Raw genomic sequence first — 6,797 nt, 5'->3', positions numbered from 1 at the left:
CTGTCCCAATCCACGCTTTTTAGATCCTTTCTCATTTCTTCAAATTTGGCCTTCTTCCAGTTCAGAACCTCAACCCTAGGACCAGATCTATCCTTGTCCATGATCAAGTTGAAACTAATGGTGTTATGGTCACTGGAACCAAAGTGCTCCCCTACACGCACTTCCATCACTTGTCCTAACTCGTTTCCTAACGAGAGATCCAATATTGCATCCCCTCTAGTTTGTACGTCTATATATTGATTTAGAAAACTTTCCTGAACGCATTTTACAAACTCTAAACCATCTAGGCCCCTAACAGTATGGGAGTCCCAATCAATATGTGGAAAATTAAAATCCCCTACCACCACAACTTTATGTTTCCTGCAGTTGCCTACTATCTCTCTGCAGATTTGCTCCTCCAGTTCTCGCTGACTATCGGGTAGTCTATAATACAACCCCACTAATGTGGCCATACCTTTCCCGTTTTTCATAAGGACTCAGTAGACAAGCCCTCTAATCTGTCATGCCTGAGCACTGCTGTAGCATTTTCCCTGACAAGCAATACTACCCACCTTTCATTCCTCTGCCTCTATCACATCTGAAGCATCGGAACCCTGGAATATTAAGCTGCCAGTCCTGCCCCTCCTGCAGCCAATTTTCACTAGTTGCTATAACGTCATAATTCCACGTGTCAATCCACGCCCTCAACTCAAATAGAGGAACTTGAAACTCTCCCAATCAGCAATATGAAAATAATAGTTTATTTTTTAAATAATATTGTCTGAGGAGAAACTGTGGCTCAGGATACCCTTGGTATCTACTCAGCTCATTTTTGGGAAAAATAGTCCTTCGATTTGAGAAGTTTGATCGAAGCACCTGTCCAACTGTCCTTTAAAAGTTGTTATAGTACCTGCCTCAAACACTGCGCATTCCACATTGATACCACCCTTTATGTAAAAAGTTGCTCCTCAATTTTATGTTAAATCATTCCCCTCGCACCTTTAACCTATGTATGGTGTTTTAGCCTTCGTCCCCCAATCCTGCGAAAGAGACGAAATGCACTTAATCTATGTCCCTTAAGATTTGGTATTATTGGCTTAAATATAGAAAATAGAGTGAAAATTGAAGATGAATCTTTGCAAATTTAAAGAAGTAATACAATTCACTATTTCGACGTGACACTGAAGAAACAATGAAATTCTATGAATTCTGTACCAGCAGTAGTGCGTTCAATGTAGTAAAAGGATAACGCCCGAACAGGGACTTGAACCCTGGACCCTCAGATTAAAAGTCTGATGCTCTACCGACTGAGCTATCCGGGCCCTGAGGTAATTATTTGTCCATGATTTATTAAAGGCTGTAGCTGCTGATAAATACAGTGTTTGATTTAGATTTTTTAAATCAAAAAACAAAATGTGCATTCACATTGTTTATACAGAGAACCTATTCACAATACACTGGTACAGTTGTAAAGAAACATTATCTGCAATAATCCGTGGCAGGGACAGAAGCAGAACAATTATGCTGTGACCAATTGGTGGCCGCCATCTTTCTGACAGGAAGTCGTCAACCACTTCCGGTGAGTGCCATTTTTGTTGCTGGCAGGCGGCGGTAAGGTCGACGGCAGCAGGGAAGCAAAATAGTCGGGGTATTTATAAGCGGTGGAGTGCCGGGTTCTGTTCGTTCTTTGGTACTGGTTTTCTTACCGTCAGTAGATCGCTGGTTGGGACTGGTGCGGGGTTGTAGGCTGCGCGGGGGTGGGTGGTTGGGTAGGCTGCTTGGTTTCGGTGGCCTGTGCTCCGGCTGGGCCGCGGAGCCTGGGCACTCGCGTAAAGAGGGTGCGGGCGCTGAACGCTGCCTGGGAGTTCCATATCTGCGCAGTAGCCATGACCTGCGCGGCCTTAATATTTGACAGTACTGTGCAAAAGTCTGTATATTTTTTAATATAAATTTGCTTTTAGATTATTTTCTTCGTTAGTGTGTCGGTAGATAAGAGCAAATTTTAGATTTCAAAACATTAATTTTCCAAAAGAATTAAGTGTTAAAGTCTTTTTGTATTCCGTTAAAGAAAGAAACATTAAATAATAGACCACATTTACGAATCAAAACTTGATTACTTTGTAGATATATATGGTCCTGTTCCTGATTAAACAAGCAGGTTTTAATGATCAGTGCGTGATGATTTGAATGAACTTAACTGAAACCGAAATGGCAGTAGAAGGAATCAAACTGAGCAAAGGAAAACCAAACTAAAAGGTGAGGGTGTAGCAAATATGATAGTTTAACCTTCAAAACGTCAATTCTTACACCATGGCAAGAGTGAGCATGGAAACAAGGCATAAGGTGATTGTCCTGCATCAGCAAGGTCTCTCCCAAATAAAAATTTCACAGCAGACAGGAGTTTCAAGATGTGCTGTCCAAGCTCTCCTGAAGAAGCACAAAGAAACGGGCAGGGTTGAGGACCAGAAACGCAGTGGCCGGCCACGGAAACTGAGTACAACAGAATCAGTGTATATCAAACTAACATCCCTTCTAAATCTGACGAAGTCCAGTACTGCTATCAGCTCAGAACTCACAGAAACTACTGGAACTCAAGTACACCCCTCTACAGTCCGGAGAAGTCTTGTCAGAAGTGGTCTTCCTGGAAGAGTTGCTGCCAAAAAGCCATTCCTCCAAAGTGAAAATAAAGCCAAGAGACTCACCTATGCACAAAAACACAAGGACTGGGGTGCTGAGCAATGGCAGCAAGTGCTCTGGACTGACGAGTCAAAATTTGACACTTTTGGCTCAAGCAGGAGGCAGTTTGGCCGCAGAAGAGCTGGAAATCGCTACATGGATGAGTGTCCACAGCCAACAGTGCAGTATAGCGGAGATTCCCTGCAGGTTTGGGGCTGCATTTCTGCAAATGGAGTTGGTGATCTGGTCAGAGTTAATGGGATCCTCAACGCAGAGAAGTACAAACACATCCTCATCCATCACGCAATACCATCAGGGTGGCGTCTGATTGGTCCCAACTTCATTCTGCAGCAGTACAATGACCCCAAACACACGGCCAACATCATAAAGAACTACCTTCAACGAAAAGAAGAACAAGGAGTTCTGCAACAGATGGTATGGCCTCCACAGAGCCCTGATCTCAACATTATTGAGGCTGTCTGGGATTACCTGGAGAGACAGAAGCAGGCGAGACAGCCAAAGTCTGCAGAAGAACTGTGGCAAGTTCTCCAAGATGCTTGGAACAATCTACCAGCCGATTTTCTTATAAAACTGCATGACAGTGTACCTAAGAGAATTGACGCAGTTTTAAAAGCAAATGGTGGTTACACCAAAATTGATTTGATTTAATTTTTTTTAAAAATGTTCACTGCCCTTTGTAGTAAATTTTTTGATATTTAGAAACTTTTCATTTCATTACTTTTGAAAGCATCTTCGCTTCAGAATTTTTTTTAAACGTGCCTAAGACTTTTGTACAGTACTGTATTTTTTTAATATTTGTAAAATTCTTCCCCCCCCCGCCCCCCCCGTAATTTGTTTTCCCCTGAGGCTTTTTATTGGGGTTTGGTCCCACACCCGGGACCATTCAGCAGTCACCCACCCCTACGCATTCATGTCAACTCCCATAAGGAGGGGACTGGAGCAACGTTTCATTAATCTTTCTGTTGACCTTTTAACTGCTGAGTTCCTGTTACAGTTTACGGGAGTTTAATTCTTGAACTCTGAGGTGATGGAGGTTCTCCCCCTCCTTTGTTCAGTGGAATCCCCTCAAGCGCTGGAGTTAGTTACTGTGGCAACCTGATTGTTTGGAAGCCTGGTGACAGCCTGAGATTCAAGAAGGCCAGTTTGGGGTGGTTGCCATTCTTGTTCTGAGATGCGTATTAAGACAACATAACCGCTGTGGAAGGCAGTTCTCTCCCCCCCCCCCCCCCCGTGGCATACAAGTTATTTCCAATCAAGTTAATCGTTGAGCAATTTTTTTGGTGAAATCTGAAATGGGTGTGTAATAATCTAGCTGATAAGAACAAGTGGTGTTTCAAATTGACCAACTAGTTCAGGGGCTCCCATCCTGGGATCTATGGACCCCCTCACCTTGGTTAGTGGTAAGGCTCCATGATATAATAAAGGTTGGGAACCCCTGAACTAGGGGGAAAAATTAAAATACTGAATTGGGATAATTTTGCTAAATGGAGTTATTAGCAGAGCTGCATCCTCCAAATACTTGCAAAATTCTGAATTTTTAAAGGCTTTTTATTGTGCACCTGTTTAAAGGAGGTTCTGTCAAAGAGGAGCTCCTGACCAGAATATTCTGCTAATGAGCCCCTCTGAATACCTTCAATTCCCTTTTTAAAAAGAACCTCTCGGGGAAGTGTGCATCAGACTGTAGTTAACTCGGGTAGTAGAGCAGGAAGTTGTAACCAAATTTATACCTGAATTCGACAGGATCTTCTCATTGTGTTTTACTTATGGCGATCCCTCCCTCTGGGTGTGTTTGGAATTTGCATGGATGTTTCCAAAAACTGGGCCATATTAACCTAGAATTCTCCATTATCCCAATCTTCATGTCCTCCTGGTATGGGTTTCTGAAAACTGACTGCATGAGTATTTTAACTGAAGATTATGCAGCTATTTACACAAAGCTAAACTGACTTCTGAGGCACAAGTAAACCACAATGGGAAGTCATTGTTCTCAAGCTCAGCACTGAAGGGCTTTTGGCATGGCTCTGTTAATTATTTCCAAAATGCCTAGTGTTGTAAATAGCCCATGCTTTGGTGCTCAGCTAAAGTTCAGGGAGGAGCTATTCTTGCGGGAACCCTAATTCAAGCATGGCCTATTTTTAGAAAGCCCAGTTATTATCCAGATGCTGCATCTTTTCTCACTCCACCTTGCATTCAGATAGACGCCCTACCTGCCAGTTGTGGTCAGCTCTGAACGTCACTCAGTTTATTGAGTGAAGAGCTTTCTAGACATTCCCAAGAGATGGTTGGCCATATAAATGCTCTTCATTCAGTTGATCTGAGCCAGGGTTGGAAGACCAACATCAACTTGCTGGCTGTACATTACTGTGACCAGTTCACAGCACTTAACTGCCTTTGCCTCGATATCCTGTGTTAATCAGGATGATTTAATTGTACTTCTGCCATTGAATAATATTGTTGTTAGCAGTTTCTGCAGGTACAACAATCTTTTCTATTTCAGAGCACCCCAGTTTGATTTTAATCCCAATCCACAGCAGTGGGCTAGGTGCTCCTTCTGAATGCAATGTTGCAACTTCTAATTTTACCTGTGGTTTCACGTATGTCATTGTTTGCTGTGTTTGGGGGTGGGGAGAGCCACTTAATGTAGGTAACTCTGGGTGATAGAGCTGGAAGCACTGAAACTTGCTAATTAGAAAGCTGTGGTATCTCCTTTTGCTTAGTATAATATGTCCATTGGTATTTATCATGAACTCTTGTATGAGGCAGAATATTGATTTTTATTCATTGCTGTGGGGCTTGTCACTAAATACCCGGCCCAACTTAAACTTGAGTCGCTGTTCTCACAGAAATGGGGAGCTATAGTACTTGCTCTGGATAAATTTGCCATGTTCCCCTCTTAGATGAACTTCCTTGATGATGTGACACTTGTAGTCATTTTGGAGATTTGACTCAAGTAAATATTTGTCTTTTCTAATGTCAATCCTATTGGGTGGAGATAGAATTCTGCTTGTGATTTCTCATTGGCTTTCACAGGACCGGGCACCACTGCTGTTGAGTCCCTGATACTCTTGAGAAGTTCCCCAGGCGTGGCTGACTTGTAGCCTCAGTGGGAGTCTGGAAATGACCAAAGCAAATGGGGATACTCCAGTGAAGTTTCAAGTAGTTTTGAGATTGAGGGTTGGGGTTTGCTACCATATTGAAAGCATGCAGGAGGTGCTGCTTACGGATTTGGGGAGGTTGCTTTTGTGTTTTTCTTCAATAGGTGCAGATGACCTGGAGGACCAGAGTCGGACCCGTGTGTTTTTGGTAGTAAATATATTAGCCATAATTACATCACACAAAAAAAAATCGGTAATCCTAGGCCGACCAAGGCTGCAGAATCCCTTGGAAGATATGTTAAAGAATGGGGTATTTTCCAGCCGGCTGTAACCGTGTAGCTGGGCACCTGCTGCACTTTTGAACTTTTTCGGAGGAGTTGATTTTTAATCCCTGGCTTCCTGCAGTTCAACAGAGCAGAAGATGGACTCATTCTAGCACCTTCACGTAGAGTATTTCTAAGGCAGTTTGTGTATGCAAATTGCAAATATTTCTACCCAGTGTATGTGAAGATGGAGATGACCCATTGCCATTTATAACTGACGGATTCAGTGTTGGTTGGCCTACAGGAGCACGTTGACTGGAAGACTGATGATAAGCACTTGTACAGCTGACCACTCGAAAGGTACATCTGCTAATCCTTTATGATATCTTCCTTCACTAGTGCAGTATTGGTTTAAACCATCCTTTGGTGCATGTGGAATGACAAATACCCCTGCAGCACTCAGGGAACTTTGCCCTAGTTTTTAATATCCTTGTGTTCATCTGATGTGCCAGACAACCAATTCTCAGTGGGTATTTTGAAGTGCTTCCCATGTTTGTTGAGCTTAACATTTGAAATTATGCTTATGTAATACCCGTTATAACATGACTACAGCTTCCTTCTATAGTAAAATGCATTTAATTTTCATCTGGTTGGTTGCCTATATTATTTTACAGTTTATTGTAGTTCAAGTCACATTGAAGTTTAAATTTTTTATTGTAAATCTATCTTGAATTATATACTATCTAGAGCCCAAATTATTATA

The 6,797-nt window shown here is 42.3% G+C and overlaps 1 protein-coding gene and 1 non-coding gene across 6 annotated transcripts in view; one reads left to right on the top strand and one right to left on the bottom strand.

Moving 5' to 3' along the window:
* Positions 1-1,228: 1,228 nt before the first annotated feature.
* trnak-uuu (transfer RNA lysine (anticodon UUU)) lies at positions 1,229-1,301 on the bottom strand. The gene has a single exon. It is a non-coding gene; the product is annotated as a tRNA-Lys (tRNA).
* A 281-nt stretch (positions 1,302-1,582) lies between these two features.
* zc3h11a (zinc finger CCCH-type containing 11A) overlaps positions 1,583-6,797 on the top strand; it is a 31,548-nt gene continuing 26,333 nt past the window's right edge. For 2 of the 5 annotated variants that reach the window (XM_072278808.1, XM_072278807.1), the window contains exon 1: positions 1,692-6,394. The gene's annotated coding sequence lies outside the window, so the exon portion shown is untranslated. Of the gene's footprint in view, positions 1,670-1,691; positions 6,395-6,797 lie in introns of those variants that run through there. The other 3 variants (XM_072278804.1, XM_072278803.1, XM_072278805.1) reach the window with 3 other exon arrangements.

This window comes from Mobula birostris, chromosome 14 (assembly GCF_030028105.1).
Source record: "Mobula birostris isolate sMobBir1 chromosome 14, sMobBir1.hap1, whole genome shotgun sequence".
Taxonomy (NCBI): Eukaryota; Metazoa; Chordata; class Chondrichthyes; order Myliobatiformes; family Myliobatidae; genus Mobula; species Mobula birostris.
The sequence above is the reverse complement of the archived record's forward strand: the minus strand, read 5'-3'. Positions and strand labels throughout refer to the sequence as shown.